Source organism: Anas acuta, chromosome 4 (assembly GCF_963932015.1).
Source record: "Anas acuta chromosome 4, bAnaAcu1.1, whole genome shotgun sequence".
Classification (NCBI taxonomy): Eukaryota; Metazoa; Chordata; class Aves; order Anseriformes; family Anatidae; genus Anas; species Anas acuta.
In genome coordinates this window covers 27,434,489-27,449,733 of record NC_088982.1, presented here as the reverse complement: position 1 = coordinate 27,449,733, position 15,245 = coordinate 27,434,489, and the positions used below count along the sequence as shown (strand labels likewise).

The following is a 15,245-nucleotide window of genomic DNA, read 5'->3' as shown; positions in this document are numbered from 1 at the left end:
TATCCTGTTGCAGGTTGTCTGGCTTTTGAGGCACATGAAATCCCATCAGACTCTGATGCATATAATGTTACAACCCTAATAGAGCTGTCAGCATATGACACAGATGTCAGCCTCCTCTTGGGGGATCCCTATTCAGAAATAATTAGTTGGTGGCATCAATGCTTTAAAACAAAGGAAAGAACCCAGATAAGAGATGCTAAGTGATTCCAGGCTTTCTGATAATTGAGCATGCACACAGAGCTTGAATTTAGAGAGGACTGTTGGTGGTGTGACCACAGCTTTAGGTTCTGCCTCTAACCAGCATGTTGCTTGAACTGCTAAAGAAATCTGGTTGTTTCGTTTACAATATAGGGGACATATTCTCAGGTTATATAAGCAGCTACCATATAGGAAGATGATACTTTATATCATCTGATGGTCTGTGGAATAATGAAGATAATTTTCTAATAAAATTTCATTATTTTTAGGGAGTTTAGTGAATGGAAATTTTGACAATGTCACTTTCAATGTGTGAATGGTTTTATGAGCCTTTCCCCCCCCCCATCTACTGTACTCCAGGGTGTTTAGCAAGATTAATACCAGGATACATCACTTGAAAAATAAGTATGGAACTAATCACAACTGCCTGCAGCATTAGGCAGCCACCTCTCTTCTATTTCACAATTGTTTTCTCTGAAATTTGCCTGGAGACATAGGAAGACTAAATACCTGGTACAATTATGAAAACAATAAATCCTCCCCTCACAAAAAACACTGATATTTCAAACTCAGATGTGCTAACCAGTATAAGAAAACTCATGTTACATCATGCTGAGACTCTAATAGAAATTAAACTATCCCTCATCTCAGCTTCATTGATCTGTGCTTTGTAATCAGAGGAGTTGATATTTCTAGCACATACATGTCTGATTAATAGGCAGAAGTTGTCTACCTGGTAGATACTATCACTAGGGATACAGTTGTCACAAAGGGGAATTTTCTTTAAGATAAACCATCAAAAAGCCTGCATCCCTCATAGTTTCCATTTATTTCTTTCTCCTTAAAGGCTTTAGTGTGTTTACATGCAACATTTTTTTCTGATGGTTTGGCTATAAAAGTTGCTGACAGTAACATATACTCATCTTTAAAATTACAGTCCCATTAAAGGCATTGAGCTTCAGGTATTGCTTTCTGAAAGTTTCTTCTACACTAGTCTAGCTGTAGAAAGAAGTCTTTTCATAAATGAGAATGAACCTCATTGTTTTGAAAATCTGCAGCAGCATTTCAAAAGCAATCAGTGGCCTCTATTGAAAAAAAAAGTAATAACAGTCCTCAAGAGGACTGAAAATGGCTTAAGTGAGAAAAAATATGTAAAGTTTTCTACTGATATGGTCTTATTGAACCAGCCTACATTATGAAAGGTAAACTTATTTTCTGCATACCACATTATTGCCTCTTCTATACTAGTGTCTGAAATGAAAATCAAGGTAATACAACTTCAGGTAGCCTTGGGCTGCAAGAGACCATTTTCCCCACCTCTGTACAAGCACATTTGCTTATTTATCTTGCAAGACCTTGGCAAGAGAATCTGGACTTCCAGTGGGTCATGCTGGCACTCAACAACTGCTGGATGTACGTGATGGCAGGATTTTCATAGCATATGGCAAAGTAGACCAAGTATCTCCCCTACCCAAAGCACATTTGCTTGGTGGTGGGTGCGTTACCAGGCTCCCTGACATCAATGGCACCGTATCAGATCAGTGGTTCTCCCTGTAGTATTTGAGAATCATAGCAGGAACTTCTTGGCAAAGTGAGGAATTTCTCAAATCTAATATAGAGCCTAGAGTCCTCTCCCTCCAGCACAAGAATAAGCAAAACAAAAATGGGGAGTGGTGATATTTTTCAGTGTAGAAATAAAAATATTTTTAGAAGATGTTGAAAACAACAAAAATGCACTTTTAGCTTTTGGTTTATTACTATCATTTGCTTGCTGTTCACTTTCAGCATTCACAAACAATGAACAACACTGATGTTATCCAGTAATAAAAATCTGCATAAAATTAAAAGAAAATAAAGCTTGGAGGCCTCTGTGTTTGCTTTACTTGGAGCTGTCAGAGCAAAACAAAGCAGAAGGCCCTATGAACCATGTAGTTACGGAGGCAGTAAGAAAACAAGGGTATATCATTATAACGTGTTCTGATGCTTATAATTGGACAGCAAGTCATTTTTTAAGAATATCTAATTCAAGAGCTTCAGGACACATACAGCTCTGTGTAAAAATCTAAAAGCCTCTTTTTTCTTTCTATTTTAATTAGTGCAGTTGCTTTGCACTTTAAAATGCATTACAAATCACTATCAATTATTAAAATACGTCAGCATTTACTACAGAAAAAGACTTTTCTCACAACAGGTAGAGCAGCTAGAGTCGTAGATAAGAGTTGATCTGAGTCAAATCTGTCCTACAGTGAGGCCATTTGTCCTGATCCATGGGCTGAGAGAGGAAAACATCAGGTGCTTCTAGAAGAACCAAAGAACAGCCTTTTTTCTACACAACAGTTCCCTCTAGGAATTTTGCTAAGCTTACTAATTCTTGTCCCTGTATGAGCCAAAAGTTGTGTGAGCACTAACCAGGGGAAATGAGCCAAATGATACCTGCCATCTGTGTGGAAAGGGTGGCATGGGACAAACCTAGATGTGAAAAGAGTGGTAGAGTTTGTCTAAAGGAAGAGCATACTGTTTAGAAAACCTGAGCCAAAATTTCAGTGTTTCATGTGGAACCTGTGGACAATGCCAGGGAGCTGAGTGAAAACTAAAAAGAGCCTGAAATCACTGAGTGATCATCACTTCCTTCTTCCAAGCTCAAAAATGAAAATAAAAATCAAGAATGGAAATTTTGGCAAAAATCTAGCTGTTTGAACTGTACAGGGATAACTTCACCCAGTAATGGGTGCTCACTCTCTTGGGTAGGTTGCAAGCCTCCCACATGAGCTATAATATATTTCTGCACACAAAAGCCCATCATAGCCAGTAGAAGCCCACCAGCCAAAATCCAATATCCCATGTAAAAGCAAAGCCAAATTCCCCCCTAGGAAACCCCTGAGCAGATGTACTTTAAACAAGAGACAGCCTTGGAACAGGAGAATTGAACTCCTACCTAAGAGCTAAAACAAACACTTCCTTCTGGCACGGAGGCTGGGACTAAATCAATATTTCTCCTGTTTACCCCTTGTGATGTCTCAGAACACAGGCACACTTGTTCCTGAAGCACCGTCCTTGTGCAATTGCACATGACTGTACACAGCTCTGTCGGAAAGTGTAGCTATTTGTGCAGCCTCAAGGAAAGACAGCCAAAAGTCAAGCACCAAAGTAGGAGTCACAGAGAAACATACATGAATATTTCTCAGTTCAAGTACTATTGTCTTCCTAACGTTGTCACAACCACTCAAAGTAAGGAGTTGCACATGAACAAAAGCATCCATATCCCAGCTGGCAGGTATCTGCACTTACTGCACTTTATTAAAACATTTATGGAGGAGCAGCTTCCAAGAAGAGTGGGTCTAGCACAGAAGCAGCATATTTGTCTAAGGTTACCTCAGAGTCCAGATGTCACCCAGCTCGATCCATGCCTTGCAACCTGACTGTGGCTGCAACATTTATAATTCACAGAAGAACACCATAATTTAGTCTGGCTTTTTAAAAAATAAGAGTTTTACATGCATGCTGAAAACTTACAGTAGTTACTGACAGCCAAAGCTTCAGAAGGCCTTAATCTACCTCATTCCTTGATTGAGAGGCCAAGACTGTATTGTTCAAAGCCCACCCTAAACTGCTTCTCAGAGGCACCTTGTTCTCATATTCAGGTAAGCCTAGAGATTTAGTTCTAGGTATGGTTTGGATGATTGGGTGGGGTTGTGGTCATAAAAGTTATTTCTGGCTCAGTAAGGCTGATCTCTGCAGCACTTCTCCTGGCCACAGGAGTGGGATGGGCTCCCCTGCAGGGCCATGCAGAGCAGAAACCAAGCCTTGGGTGCTCCTGGACATCTTCTGGATGAGCTTGCTTCTAGCCATTCACTGAAGGGGGAGATCATAAAGTGGTGCTTCCTGAGATCACACTCTCCACTTCCATGGAAGGGATTAGGCCTGCCAGAGAGCAACTCAGAAATAGAGGACAATTTGCAGCTTTAGAGACTTACCTCTCTTATCCAACTCACTCACAGTCCTGCTCCACAACTCAGTGGAGACAGCAAATCCTGTCAGAGATACTGTGTTAGCTTTGTTCACCAGAAAGAGAGAGAAGGAAGATGTTACTGTAAAGTTTCACCAGTATGTGGGTCCTAATTCAGAAAACAAACACCTCCATAACTGTAATCACTAATCTGAAATATCATTACACTTCAATGAAAGTATAGCTTTAAGCACAAAAACGTTTGCTGTGCAGAACTGGCTTACCAAATACTATCTCAGGTACCTATTTCTGAGAAGCAGAAAAGCTTTTTAAGGAGCCTTCATCCTTCGTTTAGCTGAAAGTGACTGAAATAGCTGCATTAAGTCTGATGGCTGTGATGCTCACCCTGCAAATCTCATGTTCCACAACCTCTCAAATATTTGTACTTTATACTCAGCAGATTACTGCCCTGTTCCTTGATGCTGCTTGTTGCAGGCAGACTCTAAGATGAAGCAATTTCTGTAGTACTTTTAAAGAGATGCTGAAGTAAGTGCTAATGGTACAGTCCCATCCATCGATTATTCCCCTGACCCATTATCACTATGTGAATACTCATAACTCTAATTTGCTCTGGGCTTCCTGAGAGGCTGCCAATGTGTTGCTATTGTTTGTGCAAAGTTTAGCTCTCTCTTGATAAGCTTCTGAATTCTATAATAAAACAGCAAGAGCAAAATGTACTCTGGAAGGTGGCCTAATACAACGCTGTGGCACCAATTTTAAATTACAATGTCACTGCCTTTTTGGAACATTTTCCCATTCTAATGTGAATGTCAGCTGTGATAAAAATATTAAACAACAAGCTTTGAACTATTTTGGTGCTCTGATGAAATGTTTGAACAATACAGCCATGCCAATTTAGCTACATTTTATAATAATCAGTAGTTTGGGACAAATTATAGAGTAAACATAGCAAGTCTAAACCAAACAAGTGCTTTTAAAGATATTCTAAACAAAAACATATTTAAGCCTATTGTTATTGCTTTTAGTACAATCACCATGGAAACTATATGAAATTCACTTCTAATATCCATTCTTTCTTAAATGCTTTGTGGTGCCTAAAAGATACATGAATTTGCACATAATTGGTTTGGTATTTTAATGGTCAGTCATGGAACAGCATGTCCCTTGGAACATGCTATAACTGAGATAATTGCTGCATTTACTGCATGTAAGTTTGTGCCAGCTTCATTATGAAGGAAGAAGGGAGCAAAACTTTTAAAATATCAATGTATGTTCTGGGTTACATATACCTCAATTCACTGCAAAGTTCTAAAATTCCAACAGAGGAAGATTTGGTCAGACTCACCCCTATAGTAAACACAATTAAAATCAACACAGTTACATTAGAAATTAATTTGTTTCACTAGCTTCAGGACTAAGATGTAAATTTCCAGGCTAGAGGCACAATTTGGTGAAGACTGGACTGGTGAAGAAGTGGGCTGCAGCAAGACAGAGAAGTCTCAAGCATAATGAGTGGGATATGACATGCTTGAGTGTATGACCAATGAAGGAGGCATAAAGCTGTGTGTGGATGCCACCATGGGCAGACAGCAGAGGTCAAGTGAAGAATCCCTATACAAACCTCATTTCCTTAAACAAAAGTGGCATCTCATGCATGTGAGACATTCATTTTCCCTATTTCTCTAACAATTAGATATGTATTTTTCTTATAGGTACACCATGGCAAGGCAGTGGCTTTGGTAGTGCAGATTTGGAGACAGGCCAGCAGAAGCCAAGGCAGAATATTCAAAGAACAGTCTTTAAGTTAAAAATTACAGCATTGGCCCAAAGAAAATGTGCAGTGATAGAAAAAACACAGTTGAAGACAAAATTTTAAAAATATGTATACATTCTTTTCAGCTGGCTTTTTTATTAAAATGCTTAAAATTTAAATTTGAATGTGTAACCATCTGTCTCAAGGATAAGTTCAGTATAAGCTTTTATTCCAATTTACATACATCTTACTTTGCAAAATGCTTCCTGAAACTCATGCTAAGCAATGCACAGAGGAAGCAATGCATTAATCTTCCAAGGACACAGTACTTCCTTGATGTGCCTTTTAGCCCAGAGAAAAGACTTCAGGCAATGCTGTTCACACTGCTGTATATTTCTAAGATCCCCACCTTGAAACAGTTTCTCTGGGAGCAGAAAAGGTCAAGTTGCACAGTAGAAATACACTCTCTAGTGGTGAAATCCTAGTCCTCATGTCACTTCTCTCTGTGGCTCCATCACGTTCCCTTTGTTCTCCTTCCTCTTTCAGGAGATTAACAAAAAATTCATCTGATGCATGTTGTTACCAGGAGCTATTTTTGTTGAAGCGGGTGTGGTTACCAGCCTTTCTCAACCTAAAAATTAAAATGGAAACGTTGAGACTTAGGAAAGAAAGCTTCAACAGTTATTTCTTCACCATATGGACTCATTGAAGGAAATGAATGATCACCATCTATATACACACACACAGATATTTTATAAAAGAGCAGTTATTTTATGAAGGAGTATTTAATGCAAAATCTTCCCCTGCTAGAGAAATAAGCACACAATTGACTTGAATGCTGCAGTTAAGTGACCACAGGGGATGTCCTTGTATGGGCCATCTATAGTCCTGGTAAATTTATTCTTTGTTCATGAGAAAAAATGAAGTTGTGATGTTTAACAAGCTTGAAATTATCCTTATAGTAACCATTTATGGTCTCATCCACAAATCGTTCAAAGGCATGTTTATAACAGAAGTTGGAAACCTGGACCCTAAGGACAGTTACAACTTGAAACCAAATTTCATTTGTTTTGCTGCTGTTTGTTGCATGTACATAATTACAGCACCTAGAATAGTTCTCAGATGGAGAAGTTTTCTTACATTTTGCCTGTGTAAATGCCTGAAAAGTACACAATCATGTCAGGCTTTTGTCCACAGATGAAAATGCATGCAGCTGCATCCTGAGGCAGTTGCAATGGGAGATCATAAGCTTTGCTGACTTCAAGGAAATGAGAACACCTTCCTTATCACCCATTTATAACCTCTTTGAAGTATAACGTAAGCTAAAGAGCCCACTTTCAGGAATACCATGGCCAAAAGTCCTACGATTTCATTTCTGTATCCTATCTCCCTTTGCACTACTCTACCCCTTGCACAACATTTAATCTATTCTTTGCCCTGCATTTAGATGCAGATCACTCTCAGTGTTCATTTATGTGTAGGACTGTTGTTTTCTCTTTTGTTGATCTCCACCATGGCCTCCCAGTATGCAAGAGTTTGGCCACAGAAGTACAGCCACATGAAAAAATATATATTTATTTGGAATGTGTTATCATTTTGACAAGGGTAATCAGCCTGTCCACTTCTATGATATTTGGCGTCAGATTGCTTCTCTGGACATTCACTAAAATCAGGAGAGATTGCATTTTTTAGGCTTCACTGGTAAACCTACTTCAGCAAGCAGTTTTGCCCAGTAGCAATGGATCGGTAGAGGGAAGCAGCTGGAGCTGTGATATATGCAGTTCAAGGGTTTTAATGTGGACTGGTTCCCTGAGCCAAACATTCCCAGTACGTGTCTGGTTGACCAAAATGTGGTTGAGACTCTAATGACACGGGTTGCACATCTGGAGCAGGGCCTCCAGTCCACTTTCCTCTGAATGAAAGCTGTTTTACACGCACCAAAGCTGCTCCACAGTCTGCAGCACCACATGTTGGTCTTCACAAGGTGCAATGGAGTAGGTTTGGTACACATCATGGAACGGGAAGGAACGGGTCACACGGTTTAGGCTCATATAACTGTCAGATTAGTCCATTACGCAATAAAAACTCTCTTTGATCCAAGGCACTTCTTTTCCCCAGTTTTGAACAACTGAAAGAAGAAAATGGGGAAGTGACAGCATGTAAGGTATGCATAATGAGCATTCCCAAATGAAAAGCTTGATTTATTGGTACATGAAATTTTCAGTATGTATGGCCAGGTGAAATTTGATGTAGTGAACTACAGCAGGCTGTGAGGCCAGCGTGGGGATGGTCATTTAATCATGTATGGGCAATCTCAAACATCTGTACCATTTGCAGCACAGCTGTTTGAGATTGCCCATACATGATCAAATGACCACCCTTTTCCCTTGTGGGGTATCAGCAACTAGCATACTCAGGATCTGTTCCTATTTTTTGGTTGTAATAGAAAACCTGACCACAGAATATAAGGCTGGAATATCATTTTATCCAATATTGTCCTGTTCTGCACCATATTAGGGTCAAGATCCAAATTTCCATGCTAGACTCCATTCTTATTGTAAGATAAATTAAAATCCAGACCAGAATCAACAATTTTGGGGATACAGGGAGGGGAAAGCACGAATTTATATCTGAATTTTGCAGCTGAGATAAAAGTCAACACTTTATTTTTCAAGATTGTGAAGTTCAGAGTAATTAATCCTTTCTGTGAAAGCCATCATTTTCTTATCATGAAATCAATACATTGGCTCTCATCTCACTTCTGACCCTGCCACTTAACCTCCTCATGTGTCTTTCCTGGTGTTTTATTTTATTTCATGAGCTATCATTCTGCCCGTTTTGAATCTGAATGGAGGTTTCAGATGCCTTGAGGGGAAAACTTTCATGTGTCTTCCTGAAAGAGCATGGGCACATCTGTTCTTTTTGATATATTGATGCAGGATCAAGAAACTTCCACCAGAGTTACTTTTGGTTCTTGAGGAGAGTAAATGATCTCAAAGCATGTCCTTGCCAGTGCTGTATTTGAAAACAAGAGGGAGATTTGTCATGTCAAGTGCAGATGAATTCAGAGCATACCCTTCGAAGCATCTTGTTCTAAACCACAAACTGCATAATCAATATAAAGTGTTCATTTACCCTGCTATTTGTGCACAAGTGTATACTTAGGCTTGAGTAACTGGGTAACACGGAGACCATATGCTGCTCCCACTATGTCAGCAGTGGTTTTCTTATTGATTTTTGAAATCTGCTTCAGCATAATCTTACACTGTATTAGACTATGGGACAGCTGCCCCATGCCTTCGTACTTCACCCAGTAGTTTGATGCAAAAATAGACTGTGGTTGAATGGTACTGAGCCAACCTGTTTCAGCCCAAATGCAACCAATCTTTTTTTCCCTGATGCTTTTTTGCACTCTGCCTCCTGTAAGCCTGTTGTGCTCTGGGAGCTCCCACCCAAGTCCTGAGGCCAGTGTCACACAGCAACACTCTTCAAGGGTGCTCCCACCATTACCCCATCAGCACCCCAGGGGTAAACAGCAGCAGGACAGCTCTGCTAGGAAAGTCCAAATTACAGCACTGAGGTCACTAAGCCAGTCACTATGAAAATTGCCTTAGTCCAAAAGGAAGCTTTCTGCAAAGTCTTCAAGCCAGGGCAGCAATGCAGCCAGCAGAGTGACGGCACGGTGGGGTGACTGATGGAGTGGCTACAAGGCTGAACAGGAAAGCCACAAGAGAGGAGACAGGATGTACTTCCCAAAATACAAAATAAGATGTTTTCAGAGGCCACAGCCACAGAGGTCTGATTGTAACGGTAGAGACTGACAAGGTTTCTAGGAGTCCTCAAGCACATTATAAATGAGCAGAAACGAACAAACCCATTTGCATTCCTGCTGGAAAGCAAGCTTTGAGCCTGTCTCTCTAAAGGGGAAAAGCTAATGAGCTCCCATGCCTCCTGTGTCACTGAGGTTGGAATTATGACAATATCTATACCCAGCACTAAATGCACAATAATTATTTCCAGATGTATGTAAATGTGACTGTTTTTTTCCACATTAATCTTTCACACAGCTTATATACGTTGTAGAGCTCAGATGTTTACTTAGCATTCAAATAAAACATAAAGGGATTAAAAAAACCTATCTGGTCTGTTAAGCTTCCTTAAAATGGAGTTGATAGTATCTGCCTAACACTCTAGCTTGATTTCATTACTGAAATTACTAGGATTTATGTAACAGTCTTGCTTTTTTTTCCAAGGCCTATACTTTTGCCCAACTAATTCAGTTCCCAGTATCTCCACACAATGAAGTGAAAATAACCTCTGCATTCTATGCCAATGGTGCCACTTGTGTTCTTTATCACACATCCCCACAGTATTTTATTTCTGGGCTAACTCCTGATGACTTTGGATGGAATAGATGGGTCTCTTGTTCTTTGGATATGGCAGCATTAATGCACAGTAATTATAGAAAGGTTGGTTTCCTTTTGCAAAACAAACAAACAAAAAAAAAAGAGTGATGCAAGGGACCTTCATTGCACCAGCCTGGATGACCGAGCCGCAGAAGGCAGTGGCAAGCTTACATCTTGCCTTGCCAACAGAACTGCACATGAGGCATGCTGTGCCCACGTCAGCTGGGGACCTGGTGCCATTCCTTGTTCACTGTGTCAGCCATCCTTCCCCATCCACCTGGAGGGAGGCACTTGTCCTCATGCATTCACCCAAAGATTTTCTAGTAGTGGGAGATTTCAGCAGGGGCAGCCACACCATCAGCAGTGTTCAGACCACATGCTATTCAAACATATGAAAATGTGAGTCTTTTAGTGAGCAGCCAGGCCAGAGAAAAGTCTATCAGAGATGGAGTCATCTCCAGCTGTTCCTATGTCTGCAGAGTGTCTTGTCTTTTGATATTCAGGTGTAGAGGCAAGATGCACATGGTATTGTCAGATGCCTCCCTGCAGGTATACCCCCAGCTTTGCCCTGGCCCTCCAACACTAGTCAATAAATGATGGGTTTTAAACACTAGACATACCACCTTGTTTGATCGCTTGGCAATTTTTGTGAACTGCTGTCATTTGAAAGATAAATATACTGTTTATTTTTAGAGACGAACCTGACCTTTACAGTCTGAGCTGGATTTCAATTTCCTCTTCACCTCTGGGGAAGTCCAATAGCTTAAGGTTTTCATCCTTGTTGTAAGCAAGGTGTCACGGTCAGCTGTAATGTTTACACGAAGCCTGTGTTCAAATAGTGAAACTTTCCCCTAGGAGTCTTCAGATCTCATAGGGTTTGGTCCATGTCCATAATATGCAGTAGATCAAAAAGAACGTATATCATGTAATTCAAAATTTCGTACAAAATACAGACTGATGTTGTGAATCTCTCTCATGTTAATAATCAGATGGGTGTCCATTAATTTATTCATGTATAGATCATTCCTGTTCATTAGTGTCTGCAGACTCTGACTAATGTTTGGTTCTGTTTATCTTTATGGATCCAGCTCCACCAAATAAATGTCTACACTAAACCCATCACTCACCAGATCATTTTATCTTCTTTGAATAACACTAATAATGGGCTATGAGTACCATAAATAATGAATATGGAAAGAGACATTCATTTTTCCACAGCTCTCACTGAATTATATATCAGACATTTTATCAAACAGTCTAATTGTTAATACTAAAACAACAGTATTGTTTACCAGAAAAGCTTTCTTTGCACATGCCTTTTTAGGACAGGCAGTAACTAGATACCAGTGCTTTTTGTTTCTCAGTGCTCCCTACCCTGCAAAGTTCAACTGCCAAGAGTTCAGATGACTCCTTGATGACATATAAGCAAGAATACATGAGATTATGTGATCACTCTTCCAATTTTCCCCAGGTGAGGGGAAAGCTACCTTTGCAATTCTCTTATCAATACATTACATTTCCCTGAGCATATCTTTGGGGAGGGGAGAAAAGCACTCCTGTTTTTTTCTTCAATAACCAACATGAAATTGAAACAAAGGACTATGTATGCACCCATCTGCAGCCGGTTAGACCCCTTCTGATGGCCTTAGGGTCTTCTCAGTGTACTGCCCCCAGCAGCAGCAGCATCGCCATCTCTGGCAAGACCAACCTCTTGGAAATACTTGGCACCAGCTCCCTGTTTCAGCTGTCATGCAGGAGTTATTTTTCCCTTACATCTCTCCCAAAATTTTGTTTAGGCAAGACTAACACCTCAAAACAACCATTTTTTACTCATGTATGTGTGATTCATATTTCACTGTTTCTTTTAGTATTGTAGCCTGTGTGATTTTGCATCAATCACTAAATATGTTAAATGGAAATCAATAGCCAGATATTTCTTGACCTGTAAAATCTTCAGCATGTCTTCAGAAACCCCCTATTTTTTTTTTCTGTGTTATAACTGCTCTGTTTGCTTTCCTAATAAACACTGGGACACTGAGTTAATTGGGATCTCAGATCTTCCTCTGCATCAAAGCTTTCAGAGATATCATGATCATTATTACTATCCTATATTGAATAATAAGAGAGGTAAAAAAGTCAAATTGTCATATAGCTAAATCTTCTGCTTTGTTAGAGACTCTGAAATTTTTAAGTCAATCCATATTGCTTTTCTTTTATTTCCAGACCACCCACTTGCTCTTTTGTACTGCATCTCAGTCACTTTTGTTATCAACTCTAATTTATTATAGACTACCTAAAGAAAAGTCAACATTTAGTAAAGGCCATATTTTCCCAGTTATAAATGGAAAGGTTTCTTCCTGTGTTTATACAATCATATTTCTCTTTAGTATATAAAATGATTTTAGGGACTCTGACTAATGAAAGTTTGGGACAGGATAAAAATAAACCTTGATGGGTTTTGCTGCAACGAGCTACTAAGAAGTTTGTGTTCCTTGGTTCTTTTTTGTTTATTTTAATTTTTTTCCTCCTGCCAGTTTCCAGTTTGCAGCATGAATCTGAAACATATGAGTAAATACTCAAAAACTTCCACTGTGGTCTTTGATGCTTGTATCTCAGGAGTGTATTCAGCTTTTCGGCTCAGAGTCATGAAGGCGGTCTCTTATCCAAGGTGAATGTAGGAAACACCCCCTGCTTACAAGGTAAAATGATGGATTAGCATTATGGGGGAAGGCTCCTTATTTTACTTGTATTTCTTTTAAACAATATTTTTACAGCATTTGGTTCAAGGCAGTAGATCTCTTATAACAGCATTCCTGCTATGAGGATGAGAATTATAGAGGGCAAGGCAAAGAAGAGTAAGTCTTTCAGGAATTATTCTTCACAGCATTATCTCATCACCCACATTAAGCTATGATGTCTTTTTCTGAGTAGGAGGCCTTGTTACAACTCTGAGAAAGCACCCAGAGAAGAGGAATTACACATGCTCTCATCTATGAATGACCTCTATTCCTTGAACTTCAGCTTCAAGTAATTTAATCAGGCATCTTTGCCAAGAGGCCAAAGCTAGTGCTCTTGTATGCTAATCATTACTGCGGGCTGCAACAGGCTTGTGGGTTTCACTTGTCCAAAGTCATGGGAAAGCCTTTCAGATGACTGAAGCTCTCCTTAAGCCTGAAGCAGTAACAGTTTGTACTGGTGGAGGATTCTTCTATCATTGTATGATGAATCAGCCCTTCATTACAACTATGGGTTTCTTTTCCTTTCTTAATTAGAAGCAAGTAATTAAAGAAAAACAATCCTACATGAGATCAGTAAGAAATTGAAAGTCAAGTCCTCCACCACAAAGAGTGCATCAATGCTCACTAATTCTGGTATTACAGTTAGCCCCTTTACCAGAAGCCCATTCCAGCCTGGGTACCTCATCTGGGGCTTCCCACAACAACAGGCGAGCTTTGCAGGGCTCATTTGTTGCCATGTTGTGGATATTTGTCTTCTAAGGATGGGAGGAAACCACAAGCTCCTTTTCCACTGGCTAATTGATATTAAAGACAGAGCTCTAATCAAATGGTAACAATATTTAGTTACAAGCCACCTGGGATGACATTTGAACCAGAAACCTTGTGGTACAAATAACATCCAACATCCCATTCATCTCCTGTAGCTGGCCAGAAAGGCTGAAGGAACCTGTTTCCCACAGGCATATAATCACATTCAGGAAACACACAGCCCAGAGCAAACACTGCTATGTTTTGCCACATTCGTCATCTGACACACTGCTTCCATCAGCCAGCACCAGAGCTGGGCAAGCCAGGCTGCCAGGGGGAGCTTGGTGAGCTTGCTCACACTGCTAAATATGCTGTCTGCTGCATTAGCCTTCCTCTATTTAATCCCTTTTGTTCCATCTGGGGAACCAGTGTGGTGCCTTCAGTAGCTCCTCTTTGGTTTATAATGATTTCAATACCAGTTAGACATACCATTATCTCTGGGACGATAAGTGATGGGCTCTGCTATGGGTGAGTTTCTTCTTCACTCCAAGGTAAAAGGTTGAAAAACTTCAGAGCTGGCCCCTTGAATATGGGGGCTTCCAAAGTCCTCACAGAAGCATTAGGTGGCCAAATTCCCTGCGCAGCCTGTAGGCACAGGGGCACAGCCAAACAAATTCCTTGCGATGTCTCAGTTTTCACCTGCAGCGATTCAGTGGCTTCTTGGAAAACCTCCTTGCTTTGAAACTACTGAGGGATTGCAAGGAATGCAGCAATGAAATCCAGCAGCAGATTGGGCAAACAATTGCTTAGTGAAGGTGTTGATAAATGCTTTCTGTAGAGTCTGGAGCCTTTGTTAACTATTCAAAAGTGTCTTTGAAAGAACGAGTTAACCTGCCAATTTGTTTTAATAGCATTGGATAAACAAAGGCAATAAATAAATAAATAAATAAATAAATAAATAAATAAATAAATAAATCAGTCTTATATTTCATCCCCCAACTTTCACTGGCTTTCTTCTGTCCACAGCAGCCTCCTGTAACTGCACAGTAGTTTCTCAGTCTCTTGATGGCTACAGGCTTCTGACCAGGCTGAGCTGTCCCTGCCTGTGCAGAGGGCACCACGTGGCAGCTGTGCCCGTACCTCCTCCAGCAGCTCCTTGTCACCGTGTCCTCTGGTCTGCATGTCCCACAGCAGATCCTGCCTCCAAGGGAGCAGTAGAAAATGTCCCCCAGCATTCCTCTTAGAGCAGCTCTGTGTTTTTGTGACCCTGGAATATGAGCAGGAGGGGGATAACTTATGAAGCAGAAATTGCAGAGTTGGTCTGAAAAGAGAGGCATGAATCAATTTGTAGCAATAGCTCTTTTAGCTGAGCTTCTCTGGCTCTGAGATGAAGAGAAATGGGGTCAAGCCTACCCCGATGTTTTGCTGTGCTTGAT

General features: G+C 40.3%; 1 long non-coding RNA gene across 3 annotated transcripts in view; it reads right to left on the bottom strand.

Moving 5' to 3' along the window:
* Positions 1 to 535: 535 nt before the first annotated feature.
* LOC137855779 (uncharacterized) overlaps positions 536 to 15,245 on the bottom strand; it is an 85,811-nt gene continuing 71,101 nt past the window's right edge. For 2 of the 3 annotated variants that reach the window (XR_011095933.1, XR_011095932.1), the window contains one exon: positions 536 to 6,549. This is a non-coding gene — a long non-coding RNA (uncharacterized lncRNA). Of the gene's footprint in view, positions 6,550 to 11,132; positions 15,077 to 15,245 lie in introns of those variants that run through there. The other variant, XR_011095934.1, reaches the window with a different exon arrangement.